This window comes from Triticum aestivum, chromosome 3D (genome assembly GCF_018294505.1).
Source record: "Triticum aestivum cultivar Chinese Spring chromosome 3D, IWGSC CS RefSeq v2.1, whole genome shotgun sequence".
Classification (NCBI taxonomy): Eukaryota; Viridiplantae; Streptophyta; class Magnoliopsida; order Poales; family Poaceae; genus Triticum; species Triticum aestivum.
In genome coordinates this window covers 283,033,954-283,048,058 of record NC_057802.1, presented here as the reverse complement: position 1 = coordinate 283,048,058, position 14,105 = coordinate 283,033,954, and positions in this window count along the sequence as shown.

Here is a 14,105-nt window from a genome sequence, read left to right as displayed (position 1 = left end):
TGAACCGTTTGTGATAGCACATTATCGCACACGATAATTGTTCGCGAAACATGTGCGATAGTGTCATGCATGGCAGACGATATCCGAAGAATACTTGTGTGCAGCGGGGCACATATCGCACACAATTTCTATGATGATACGTGTGCCCTAGATACTGTTTCACAAACGGTTCAGTATGAAACACCATTTGGTTTCACTTCATTATTAGAAACGTTTGATCACCAATCCCACACATGTGCCAGAATGTGGTGTGTGCGATATGTTGTTGCATCGCATACGATTACATTTGGCAACGTGTATGCATCATGGCTCCCTATCCCCCACGCTTTCTGGGTCATGTGGGAAGGTCCCCCCTATCGCCCACACTGGCAAGGCGACGGTTTAAAATGCCGTCGGGGAAAGGGGTTAAAACCGTTTATATAGCAGCTCGCTGTACCAGTGGTTGGTCATCAACACTCTTTTCTAGTGCCTTGTCAGGGAGTGAAGCGCGTTTGGTAAGGAAACATTTTTATTACGTGCTCAAAATTTTCTGTCACTTGTCACTATGGCAAATAGTCCTTTGAGGTGTTTGTTCGGGGTATCTTCACCTCAACCGGAAGCAATAAGGGTTGTCCCTCAACCTACGGAACCTACTAAAAATATATATTATGAGATTTTTCGGGTATGTTAGATAAATTGCTAGCTAATCCTTATGCAGGAGATGGAACAATGCATCCTAATATGCACTTGATATATGTAGAAAAATTTGTGGATTGTTTAAGCTTACAGGTTTATCCGAAGATGGAATTAAGAAGAAGGTATTCCCTTTATCTTTGGAGGGAAAGACATTTACATGGTATAGGCTATTGGATGATACAGGAACATGGGATTGGAACCACCTGAAGCTGGAATTTCATCAGAAGTTTTATCCTATGCACTTGGTTCATCGTGATCGGAATTATATATAATTTTCGGCCTCGTTATGGAGAAAGTATCTCTCAGGCTTGGGAGAGGCTTAAATACATGATGCATACATGCCCCAATCATGAGCTCTCAAGAGAAATAATTATAGAAAACTTTTATGCTCGGGTTTCTCATAATGATCAATCCATGCTCGATACTTCTTCTATTGGTTCCTTATGAAGAGAACTATTGAATTCAATTGGGGTCTTCTAGAAAGAATTAAGCGCAACTCTGCAGATTGGGAAATCGACAAAGGTAAAGAGTCAGGTATAAATCTTGAGTTTGACTATGTTAAGTCTTTTATGGAAACTGATGCTTTTCATAAGTTTAGTACTAAATATGGACTTGACTCTGAGATAGTAGCTACCTTTTGTAAATCATTTGCTGCTCATGTTGGTCTCCCTAAGGAGAAGTGCTTTAAGTTATCCACCTATTAAAGAAATGTTAGAGGAACCTATTATAGCTAAATATGAAACAATCATTTATAATGTTGATCAAGTTGTGCCTACTGCTTATATTGAGAAACCATCTTTTCCTGTTAGGATTAAGAAACATGCTAAAGCTTCAACTGTGGTTAATAAAATTAATATTGAAGCACCTAGACCCTCTGAACAAATAAGAGTAGAACCTAATGTTTCCATGATCAAAGATCTTTTGGTTTATAATATTGATGGACATGTGATTTATTTCTGTGAGGAAGCAACTAGGATTGCTAAACCCGATCCTCTAGATAAAGACAAACATGTTATTGGCATGCATGTTGTTTCTGTTAAAATAGAAGATCATTGTTATCATGGTTTATGTGATATGGGTGCTAGTGTCAGTGCTATTCCTTTTACTTGATAGCAAGAAGTTATGAATGATATTGCACCTGTTGAGATACAAGACATTGATGTTACTATTAAACTTGCAAACTGCGATACTATTTCACCGATTGGGATTATTAGAGATGTTGAAGTCTTGTATGGTAAGATCAAATACCCTACTAATTTTCTAGTTCTTGGATCTCCACAAGATGATTTTTGCCCCCATTATGTTTGGTAGACCTTTCCTGAATACAATTAATGCTAAGATTGATTGAATTAGGGAAACAATCAGTGTTAACTTTGGTGATGTGTCTCATGAGTTCAATTTCATAGACAACCTAATTATAAACAATTATCTAGTAAATATGAAATTATTGGTCTTGCTTCTATTGTCGTACCTCCTACTGATCCCTTTGAACAATATTTGCTAGACCATGAAAATGATATGTATATGGATGAAAGAAATGAAATAGATGAAATATTCTTTAGGGAAACACCTATCCTTAAACACAATTGGCTGTTGAAACTTCGGGAGACCCTCTCCCTCCTAAGAGTGACCCTGCGTTTCAATTAAACAAACTACCCGATACATTAAAATATGCTTATCTTGATGAAAAGAAGATATATCATGTTATTATCAATGCTAAATTTTCAGAGCATGCAGAAAAGAGATTACTTAAAACTCTGAGGAAGCATCGTGCCGCTATTGGATATACTCTTGATGATCTTAAGGGAATTAGTCCCACCTTATGTCAGCACACGATTAATATGGAGCATAACGCTAAGCAAGTTGTTGATCATCAATGTTGTCTGAATCCTAAAATGAAGGTTGTGGTAAGAACTGAAATATTAAAGCTTTTGGAGGCGGGTATAATTTATCCTATAGCTGATAGTAGATGGGTAAGTCCTGTCCATTGTGTTCCTAAGAAAGGAGGTATAACCATTGTTCCTAATGATAAAAATGAACTTATTCCACAAAGAATTGTAACTTGTTATATGATGGTAATTGATTTCAGGAAATTAAATAAAGCTACTAGAAAATATCATTACCCCTTGCCTTTTATTGATCAGATGTTAGAAAGATTATCTAAGCATATGTACTTTTGTTTCCATGATGGATATTCTGGTTTTTCTCAAATACCTATGTCAAAAGAAGACCAAGAGAAAACTACTTTACTTGTCCTTTTGGAACTTATGCTTATAAATGTATGCCTTTTGGTTTATGCAATGCACCTGCTACCTTTCAAACATGCATGACTGCTATATTCTCTGATTTTTGTGAAAAGATTGTTGAGGTATTCATGGATGATTTTTCCATTTGCGGGACTTCTTTTGATGATTGCTTAAGCAACCTTGATTGACTTTTACAGAGACATGAAGAAACTAATCTTGTCTTGAATTGGGAGAAGTGCCACTTCATGGTGAACGAAGGTATAATACTTGGGCATAAAATTTCTGAACGAGGTATTGAAGTATATGAAACTAAAGTTGATGGAATTGAGAAAATGTCATGTCCTAAAGATATTAAAGGTATAAGAAGCTTCCTTGGTCATGTTGTTTTCTATAGAAGATTCATTAAAGATTTCTCTAAGATTTCTAGGTCGCTAACTAATCTCCTTCAAAAAGATGTCCCATTTGTCTTTGATGACGATTGCGTAGAAGCCTTTGAAATACTTAAGAAAGCCTTAATTTCTGCACCTATTGGTCAACCACCTGAATGGAATCTGCCTTTTGAAATTATGTGTGATGCTAGTGATTATGCTATTGGTGTTGTTCTAGGTCAAAGAGCCGATAAGAAATTGAATGTTATTCATTATACTAGTAAGAGTATGGATAGTGATCAAAGAAATTATGCTACTACTGAGAAAGAATTTTTAGCAGTTGTGTTTGCATGTGATAAATTCAGACCTTATATTCTTGATTCTAAAGTTACTATTCACACCGATCATGTTGCTATTAAATATCTTATGGAAAAGAAAGATGCTAAACCCAGACTGGTTAGGTGGGCTCTTTTACTTCAAGAAATTGATTTGCATATTATTGATAGAAAAGGAGGTGAAAATCCTGTAGCAGATAATTTTTCTAGGATGGAAGATGTTCTTGATGATGCACTGCCTATTGATGATAGTTTTTTGGATGAGAAAGTAATGTTGTGAATGCTTCTTCTCGTAACAGTCCTTGGTATGCAGACTATGCTAATTAAATTCTTGTTAAATATATACCACCTAGTTACACCTACCAACAAAAGAAAAAGTTCTTTGATTTAAGATATTACTTTTGGGAGGACCTACATTTATATAAAGAAGGAGTAGATGGTGTTATTAGACGTTGTGTACCTGAGCACAAACAGGAACAAATCCTACGAAAGTGTCATCCTAGGCATACGGAGGGCACCATGCGGGAGACAGAACTGCACATAAGGTACTACAATCTGGTTTTTATTGTCCTACTCTCTTCAAAGATGCACGTAAATTCGTCCTTTCTTGTGATGAATGTCAAAGAATTGGTAATATTGGTAGACGTTAGGAAATGCCTATGAACTATTCACTTGTAATTGAACCGTTTGATGTTTGGGGTTTTGATTATATGGGACATTTTCCTTCCTCTACTGGGTATACTCATATTTTAGTTGTTGTTGATTACGTTACTAAGTGGGTAGAAGCTATTCCAACTAGCAGTGATGATCATAACACATCTATTAAAATGCTTAATGAAGTTATTTTCTTGAGGTTTGGAAACCCTAGAATGTAATGACTGATGGTGGTTCACATTTTATTCATGGTGCATTTCGTAAACTCCTAGCTAAGTATAATGTTGATGATAGTATTACATCACCTTTTCACCCTTAGCCTAGTGGTAAGTTGACCTAAGCAATAGAGGAATAAAATTGATTTTGTAAAAGACTGTCAATAGACATAGAAAGAATTGGTCTAAGGAACTTGACGATGCATTGTGGGCCTATAGAACTCATTATATAAATCCTATGGGTATGTCTCCATATAAAATGGTTTATGGAAAAGCATGCCATTTGCCTCTTGAAATAGAACATAAAGCTTATTGGGCAATAAAAGAATTTTACTATGATTTTAAACTTGCCAGTGGAAAAATATTATTTGGTATTAGCTTCATAGATGAATGGAGAACCCAAGCTTATGAAAATGCCAAGTTATTTAAAGAAGAAGTTAAAAAATGGCATGACAAAAGAATACAGAAACGGGAATTTAAAGTAGGTGATCAAGTTCTATTGTACAATTCTCGTTTCAGATTCTTTGTCGGAAAACCTCTCCAAATGGGAAGGACCGTACATCGTCAAGGAAGTTTATCATTCTAGAGCTATCAAGATCAATAATGCCGAAGGCACTAATCCGAGAGCGGTTAATGGGCAAAAAATTAAATATTATATCTCAGGTACACCCATTAATGTTGAAACTAATGTTATTCAAACTATGACACCAGAGAAACACATAAGAGAGACCTTCTAGAACACTCTAGAACCATGAAAAGGAATAGGTATGTTATACGGTAAGTAAACCGACTCCAAAAATTTCATAAAAATATTTCTGACCATTTTGGAATATTAGAAAAAAATACAAAAATAAGAAACATCCAAGGGAACCCACGAGGAAGTTGCAAGGCAATAGGGCGCGTAGATGTCACTTGAACTACGTCGGTATTTCCCCAAAGAGGAAGGGATGATGCAGCACAGCTACGGTAGGTATTTCCCTCAGTGATGAGACCAAGGGTATCGAACCAGTAGGAGAACCACGCAACACCACGTAAACAGCTCCTGCACATAAAGAACAAATACTTGCAACCCGACGTAAGAGATGGGTCGTCAATCCCTCACGGGTAAAAATATAGGTAAAATTGTAGTAGATTGGATAAATAGATCTCGCGGGAACGCAAGATAAAATAAATCATAATAAATTGCAGCAAGGTATTTCTGTATTTTTGGATTAATAGATCTGAAAATAAAAGCAAATAAAAATATATCGCAAAGGCAAATATAACAAAGAAGAGACCCGGGGCTGTAGATTTCACTAGTGGCTTCTCTCAAGAAAAATAGCATACGGTGGGTAAACAAATTACTGTTGGGCAATTGACAGAACTTGAAATAATCATGACGATATCCAGACAATGATCATTATATAGGCATCACTTCCCAGATTAATAGACCGACTGTTGCCTGCGTCTACTACTATTACTCCACACATCGACCACTATCCAGCAGGCATCTAGTGTATTAAGTTCATGGAGAAACGAAGTAATGCAATAAGAATGATGACATGATGTAGACAAGATCTATTTATGTAGAAATAGACCCCATCTTGTTATCCTTAACGGCAACGATACATACGTGTCGTTTCCCCTTCTATCACTGGGATCAAGCACCGTGAGATTGAACCCATCACAAAGCACCTCTTCCCATGGCAAGAAAAATCGATCTAGTTGGCCTAACTAAACCAAAGATTCGAAAAAGAAATACGAGGCTATAAGTAATCATGCATATAAGAGATCCAAAGACTCAAATAACTTTCATGGATAAAAACATAGATCTGACATAAACTCAAAGCTCATCGGATCCCAACAAACACACGCAAAAAGAGTTACATCAAATAGATCTCCAGGAGACCATTGTATTGAGAATCAAAAGAGAGAGAGAGAGAGGAATCCATCTAGCTACTAACTACGGACCCGTAGGTCTACAATGAACTACCCATGCATCATCGGAGAGGCACCAATGAGGATGATGAACCCCTCCGTGATGGTGTCTAGATTGGATCTGTGGTTTCTGGAACTTGCAGCAGCTGGAATTGATTTTCGCCGAGTCCCCTAGGGTTTCTGGAATATTGGGGTATTTATAGAGCAAAGAGGCGGTGCAGGAGGCCACCGAGGTGGGCACAACCCACCTGGGCATGCCTGGGCCTCCAGGCGCGCCCTGGTGGGTTGTGCTCCCCTCGGAGCTCCCCTCAAGTACTTTCTTGGCCCAACAGGTGTCTTCTGGTCCAGAAAAAATCACCAAAAAGTTTTGCTGCGTTTGGACTCCGTTTGGTATTGATTCTGCGAAGTAAAAAACAAGCAAAAATAGCAACAGGCACTGGGCACTATGTCAATAGGTTTGTCCCAAAAAACAATATAAAGTTGCTATAAAATGATTGTAAAACATCCAATGTTGATAATATAACAGCATGGAACAATAAAAAATTATAGATACGTTGGAGACGTATCACGCGCTGGGTTGCCTTGTGGGCCCCTCGTGTGCCTTCCTAACTCCGTTTCTTCCCGAATACGTGTTTTGCAAGATAAAAAAATTCATTATATATACTTTCGTATGTTTTGACCACCGTATCACAAGTTTCTCCTCTGTTCTTGTTTCGGGCTATTTTTCTCATAGATCTAGATCGCCATGGTGCCGCCAAGTTCACCCAAAGACAAGTTCTTCGAGAAGGTCATCAACCCCTACCTTTCGGAGGTGATGAAACAATGTCAAGACATTGAGATGCATGAGGGGGTGCTTCACACCCAGGACGTTCAAGGGCCCAAGAAGGATGGAAGCGAGAAGGCCAGGCTTGAAGCAGTGGAGCAGGAGATCTTCAAGTGCCAAGGGATGGTGGAGCACGGACTCAGCGCCAACCACTCCATGATCACAGAATTCATCTGTGAGCACAAGGTGGACAACAAGGATATTGGGGACATCACCTTCAAGATCAATGACCAGATCAATCATCTGCCGACCCAAATTTATGACTTGCAAAACCAAAAAATAGTATGAAGCCAGGTTGAAGGTACGAGTTTAGCTGCAAATTTCAGGACTCCGGAAACATGTTCATTATTTTATGATGGAGAGCCTATGACTTGGAAGGCGGAGGACAAGCCTACTACTTCATCACCACCATCACCGAAGAAATAAACTTGAGTACACGGGTATCGACACCACCCCTGGCTGGTCCCAAGCTTGGGGTAGGTGCCCTGGTATCGTATCACCATCACTTTTACCATAGTTATCCATCTTAGTTCGTTCTTTAGTTATTTCATGATTTAGAAGAATAAAAGTTTAGTATGCTTTAGATTTGAGTGCTTTCTTAGTGATCTATCTATCCATGTAACCGAGTGTGAGAGTAATATAATAAGGGATAATTAGATTTATGCCCCTAGTTGTGTCCCACTCGGCTGTTTTACCCCTAATTTCCAAAAGTCACCGCTTCTGTCCAAGTCACTTCGCTCCTCTTATGCTTTTGCCCTTTGACCGTTCGACCGTCAGTTTGAAAACTTCATAACTAATTCATACTAAATCAGAAAAATGCAAATAAGATACCAAAATGTTCGGAAAAACATCACCTATATGTCAGTGTCATTTGCATTCATGAAAAAAAGTGTTTGAAAGTGCCCATCCGAGTTTTAGCTCTTATGCTACCACCATCAATAGTAAAATCTAGAAAATTCAAAAAATTCAAAAACAAATTTGGTGGCAAAGAATGACAAATGTTTGAAGTGCTTGCCAAGTTTCATGAGGGAATGAGATTTGTGGGTGCTTCAGCAAAAAAACAATCAGCACTCCAAAATAGATTATTTTTTTGCCACGACTTCCACGAATGTCATTCCCTGATGAAACTTGACAAGCACTTAGAACATTTGTCGTTCTTTGCCACCATATTTTTTTAGATTTTTTTGAATTTTTTTAGATTTTACTATTCATGGTGGTGCCAAAAGAGCTAAAACTTGGATGTGCACTTTCCAACACTTTTTTCATGAATGCAAATGACACTGACATATAGGTGATGTTTTCTGAACATTTTGGTATCTTATTTGCATTTTTCTGATTTAGTATGAATTAGTTATGAAGTTTTCAAACTGATGGTCAAATGGTCAAAGGGCAAAAGCGTAAGAGGAGCAAAGTGACTTGGACAGAACCGGTGACTTTTGGAAATTAGGGGTAAAACAGACAAGTGGGACACAACTAGGGGCATAAATCTAATTATCCCATATAATAAAGAGCAGTTCGAGTTTTGTTTATTTACTTTCTTGTTTCAATCTCAACAATAAAAAGGAATAAAAAATCATATGCTAATCCCATGGGGAGTAATATCTTCACATAGAAGGAGTATGGCTGATAAAATTTATTGGAAATTAACAAACATAGTATTGGTCATGGATGCAACTCATGCAAGATTATTAATGGGAGAGGAGTTCACATATAAATATACTATGTTGGACATTTTTTATGATTGTGAGCCCCCATCAAATATTTTCTACATGGTCAAATATTTGATGTTGGACAAGGAAGACACCGTAATGAGTTATGTTTGTCTACATTCACATAGAAGTTATATTGTCATGGATCCTCTAACATGTGGTACTTGTTTAGAATCTTTTGCTAGCCAAAACTTCGTACCAAGTAGAGATACTACTTGCACATCCATAACTACTTAAACCTAGTTTCTTGTCATGAGAGTCCACTATATCTACCTGTGGATTGAATAAGATCCTTCAAGTAAGTTGTCATTGGTGCAAAAGCAATAAAAATTGCTCCTAATTATGTATGATCTTTTATAATAAGGGAAAATAAGCTTTGTACGATCTTGTGACGGCAAAGAAATAAAAACAACAGACTACATAATAAAGCTTGCTATCATAAGGGGCAATATAAAGTGACGTTCCTTTACATTAAGATGTTGCACATCCAAAAACAAAAAGCGCATGACAACCTCTGCTTCCCTCTGTGAAGGGCCTATCTTTTACTTTTCTATATTTAGTTTTATGCAAGAGTCAATGCTGATTATCCCTATCCCTTTTTTATTTATCCTTTATGTGGCAACCATCATGTGGTGGGGAAAGATCCAGGAATTTATATCCAGTTGGATGTAGGTGAGCATGAGTTATTACTGTTGACATTATCCTTGAGGTAAACGAGTTGGGAGACGAAAACAATAAGCCCACATCTTCGTGTGTCTGACAGAAACGTTTGTTCCCAAAAATATGCATTGAGTGTTAGAAATCATAGAAGACTATATGATGGTAGAGTATGTGGACTTCCTAAAACAAAAGCTCGTACTTACACTCTTCTTGGAAATATGATGAACTGTGATTGTTTCGATGACTAAGAACATAGTGTGTTTGTTATCAAGAAAGTTTATACTTCATACTTCAAGGTTATGAATGAATTGTTACTTGTTCATGAGAAGCTATATGGTAAACATTTGCTACTATGATATTGACCATTGATGCTATGATGTCTGTATTTTGTTTTATCGACACCTCTCTCGAAACATGTGGTCATGATTATCAAGTTTGGCTTTCGCTTAGGAAAGCGATATCTAAGCTTGGGGGAGTTGATACGTCCATTTTGCATCATGTCTTCCTATTGATATTTATATTGTTTTTGGGTCATTATTTCACTTTTATGATGCAATTCTAATCCCTTTTTATCTCTTGATTTACAAGATTTACATGGAGAGGGAGATTATTGGCAGCTGGAATTCTGGACCTAAAAGGGCTACAACAGAGATAGCTATTCTATGGAGCTCCAAATGACTTCAAACTTCACGAGGATTTTCTATTGAATATATATAAAACACTCGAGCAAAGAAATACTAGAGGAGGGCCACCGGTTGCCCACAAGGCAACATGGCACGGCCACCCCTGTCTTCGCGCACTGATGCTTTGAGGGGCCCGCAGCTAGCTTCTAGTGCCCATCTTCTGCTATATGAAGGGTTTTGACCTAAAAAGGCTTTAGGGATGAAGCGCTGCTGTCTCGAGGCGGAACCTAGGTAGGAGCACTTTTGTTCTCTGGCAGAGTGATTCCGCCGGGGATACCTCCCTCCGTGAGGGGGAGATCGAAGCCATCGACATCACCAACGATCCTCTCCTCATGGGAGGACCAATCTTCATCAACATCTTCACAACACCATCTCATCCCAAACCCTAGTTCATCTCTTGTATTCAATCTTTGTCCCGAAACCTCAGATTGATACCTGTGGGTTGCTAGTAGTGTTGATTACATCTTGTAGTTGATGCTAGTTGATTTATTTGGTGGAAGGTTTAATGTTGAGACCCTCAATCATATTCAATAAACCTCTGATCTTGCACATGTATGATTTGTTAGTAGTTACTTTCGTTCTTGAGTAAATGTGAGAAGTCTTGTTATAATTAATCATGTGAAGTTGGTATTCGTTCAATATTTTGATGATATGTATGTTGTTGCTTCATTTAGTGGTGTCATGTGAACGTCGACTACATGAAACTTCACCATACTTGGGCCTAAGGGAAGTCATTGTGGAGTAATAAGTAGATGATGGGTTGCTAGAGTAGCAGAAGCTTAAACCCTAGTTTATGCGTTATTTCGTAAGGGGCTGATTTGGATCCATATGTTTCATGCTATGGTTAGATTTATCTTAATTCTTCTTTTGTAGTTGCAGATGCTTGCAAGAGGGGGTAATCATAAGTGGGTTGCTTGTTCAACTAAGAACAACACCCAAGCACCGGTCCGCCCACATATCAAATTATCAAAGTAGAGAATGCGAATCAACTAAACATGATGAATGCGAATCAACTAAAAATTTTCAACTCTCAAAATAATATAAGTGAAGCATGACAGGATTTCTTCAAAATTTACTAACTCTCAAATTAATATAAGTGAAGCATGAGAGGATTTCTTCAAAAATAAACTACCACCATGCTCAAAAAGATATAAGTGAAGTACTAGAGCAATTCCTAGCTCAAAAAATATAAGTGAAGCACATAGAGCAATTCTAACAAATCATAACATCATTATGGCTCTCTAAAATAGGTGTGTCCAGCATCACGGTAAAAAAATAGGTGTGTCCAGCAAGGATAATTGTGACAAACTAAAAAGCAAAACAAGCAAAGACTCATATAATACAAGACGCTCCAAGAAAAACTCATGATATGTGATGAATAAAAATATAGCTCCAAGTAAAATTACCGATGGTCGTTAGAAGAAAGAGGGGATGCCTTCCGGGGCATCCCCATGCTTAGTTTCTTGGTACTCCTTGAATATTACCTTGGGGTGCCATGGGCATCCCAAGCTTAGGCTCTTTTCACTCCTTATTCCTTCATCCATCGTGATCTCATCCAAAACTTGAAAACTTCAATCACACAAAACTTAACAAAACCTTCATGAGATCCGTTAGTATAATAAAGCAAATCACCACTTTAATTATTGTTGCAAACCCATTCATATTTTATTATTGCATTATACCTACGGTATTCTATCTTTACCATGGCTTATACTCCCCGATACAATCCATAGATTTATCAAAATAAGCACACAATGCAACAAAAACATAACCTGCCAAAAACAGAACAGTCTGTAGTAATCCGTACTTTAACGATACTTCTATGACTCCAAAAATTCCGAATAATTAGGACAAGGTAGGCAATTTGTATATCAATCATGTGTAAAAACTTCAGAATTTTTCGTCGCTCCAGTGATTTTTTAGAATTCTTCTACTGGACGTAATTTTTTTGTTTTCCAACAGGATCAAGTCAATTATCACCCAAGCCATCCTAAAGGCATTACTTGGCACAAACACTAAGACCTCGTTTGGTTGAAAGGTATCCCGTGGGGATCCCCGCCATTTCCCCGGTTCAGAAAAGCAAGGGGCTGACTTGGCCCGGGCTAGCGGACCGTGCCATTTGGTAGCACGCGAGGTGTGAAGGACCCTGGGCTTTCCTCGGCCTTTCCCTGGATAGATCTCCCCGGTGTCGACAGGTCAGGGAGAAAACCCTCGACTCACTCAATCTCTCTTGTGAGTTGCGACCGAGAGGCACCGCCTGCCACCTCTAGTCCATCCTCCGGCCTCTGGCTCTGCACTTCGCCGTCCGACGACCGGAAAGCGACGCCCCCGCCCCTACCCCCTCCCTCAAGAGAACTGCCTCCACTCGCTCCTCCTCTTTAGCGACGGACCGGGGTCCTCATCGTCCATCTTCCATGGATCTCCCCTCCGCAACCAAGGTTATCCCCTTCACCTCCTTCCACCCCAGCGTCATCCTCCTCCCCATGAGGTAGTGCTTCACGTAGATTGGCTTGTCCCATGTTGGTGGAAACGACACCTATGGGATCACTGGGATCCCTTCTACGGTTGGCGGGCGCGGGGTTGTGAAAAGAGCAGGTCCAGGAGCTAGCACAAAGATCGTTTACCCAGGTTCGGGCCGCGAGGATGCGTAAAACCCTAGTCCTGCTTTGGTGTATGTATTTGAGTGTTCTTGAGTTCTTGAACTAGCTACGGCGCGTGTCTAGCCCAAAAGATCCGAATCCTCCTCCTGGTCGCCTCGGGCCTCCTTTTATAGACAAAAGGGGTTGCCACAATGGCACACAGGAGGTGGAAAGGTGTACAGTACACAAGCTTGTTGCTTGTCATTACGGGAGAAGGCGCATTAAATGCGCCCCTTAGGTGTCCTGTTACTTTATCGGGGATGACAACGAGGCCCGTCCAGTCCGTCGCTGCTCCGTCTTGCTCCAACACGCGTCCAGGCCAACGAGGCATGCAGCGCCACGTAGGCTGGCAGGCTACTGAGGTGGCGTGGTGGTAGGGTCTTCACGAAGATTTGCATGCCACCACGTAGGTGCTTGCTGAGCTGGCCTAGAAGCCGCATGTTGCCACGTAGGTGCCTGCCCGGCTGGTTGGGCTGGCAGCTATTATGGGAACGGCGGTGGAGTCTTGGCAGACGCGGGCGTGGTTGTGGCCTCGCAGATGACTTCGGCAAGGGCCTTGCCGGGGCCCCGGCAAGGGTCTTGCCGCGGCGTCGTGGTCGTCCCCGGCAAGGATCTTGCCGGGGTCTCGTGGATTTCCTCGGCTAGGATCCCGCCGAGGATCGTCGTCTTCTGGTCCTCATCTGATCTTGTGTGTTTATAATCTTGACAAAGATCTGCATGCCACCATGGAGGTGCTTCCCGAGCCTTGGTTCCAATGTAGTTGTCGGTGGCGTTGGAAACCTCGGGCTCAAGGGTGGCTCGCTCTGCTGGTGTTGGGCAAGTTGCCCCGGCAAGGCTCTTGCCGGGGCCACGGAAGCCACCCCGGCAGGGGTCTTGCCGGGGGAGTCCACCTTGCCCTCTTGCTCTTCATGTCTCTGGTCTTGGCGTTGCTTTGGTTGCCTTGCGCTCCGGCTTCCCTCTTCTGCCCTGCCCAGTGTAGCCGTGGGCGTGGCTCTGATTGCCCGTGCACAGGTAAAGAGGTCAAAAGGAGATCCCCTACTTTTGTACACTGACAGGAGCCCCCGGGCCTGGGCCATACACAAGCGTGACGTGTTGTTGGGCTAGGCCCAGAACGATGCGCGGGCAGGCAGAGCGGACTTTTACTGCAGTAACTTCTTCACTCGCTTGCGCTTCCCCACGAC